This window comes from Otolemur garnettii, unplaced genomic scaffold (genome assembly GCF_000181295.1).
Source record: "Otolemur garnettii isolate 467f Iridium unplaced genomic scaffold, OtoGar3 scaffold00077, whole genome shotgun sequence".
NCBI classification, from domain to species: Eukaryota; Metazoa; Chordata; class Mammalia; order Primates; family Galagidae; genus Otolemur; species Otolemur garnettii.
The window spans coordinates 1,784,591-1,785,658 of record NW_003852472.1 but is presented as its reverse complement, the minus strand read 5'-3'; positions in this window follow the sequence as shown (position 1 = coordinate 1,785,658).

Below are 1,068 nucleotides of genomic sequence, written 5' to 3'. Positions count from 1 at the left end.
CAAAGCCCAATAAATAGGACCCTCTTTTTCACCTGGGTTCTGAACTGAGCTCTAAGACAAATGAATCAATACATGGAGAATCAAAATAACTCTTTTATTACTAATACAGGTAGAAGAGAGGATGGTCTGAGAGCCAAATGGAGTTGCTAATATAGAAACTAGGGATATAAAACCTCACTGTCCAGTGGAGGCTGTATTGGGTAGTGCAAACCTGTCTGGGAAGCTGTCCTTGGAGAAAGAGAAAACATATTCCGCTAGGAGCAGCCAGCTCTCAAGCAAAGGGAAAGAGAGGGGACCTGTACACCTGGTTTCTCTTTTCAAACTTTCTAGGCAAGGCTCAGTGCCAGGCTCAGTGATTAGGGCGCTGGCCACATGCACCGGGGCTGGTGGGTTTGAACCCAGCCAGGGCCTGCTAAACAACAATGACAAATACAACAAAAAAAACAGCCGGGCATTATGGTGGGCCCCTGTAATCCCAGCTACTGGGAGACTGAGGCAAGAGAATCGCTTAAACCCAAGAGTTTGAGGTTGCTGTGAGCTGTGATGCTACAGCACTCTACTGAGGGTGACATAGCGAGACTCTGTCTCAAACAAACAAACGAACAAAAAGAATAACCATGTGGGGAAAATTATGGAATAACCTTCTAGGGGGAATTGTGAGGCCTATGTCACATCCTCAGAGAGACTGAACCAATGCTTAAAACTCAAACCACAGTAATAGGATTGGAACATCAGCCTTGCTCTTCTGATTGTGTGCCAAGTCCTTCCCCAATGAGGGGACTGGAATGTCTGTCCCACTCCCCAGTGCCCCAGGAAGCAGGTGTGGGCCCACACTGATGTTATCCCCAAATCCCAGATCAATGCCAGGCCAACCCATGCAGAGGGCTCTTTGCCTTCTACCAGGCAGTGATCCCATCCAGGTGGCAATGCTGACAGACAGAAGAGACATGACATCACTCATGGATGTGCAATTCCAGGATTTATCTGTCACCAGCAGTGGCAGCACAGGAGCGAGTCCTCAATAAATCCTTTCCAAAATTCTCCCCAGATCTGCCCCCAAGTCCCCAA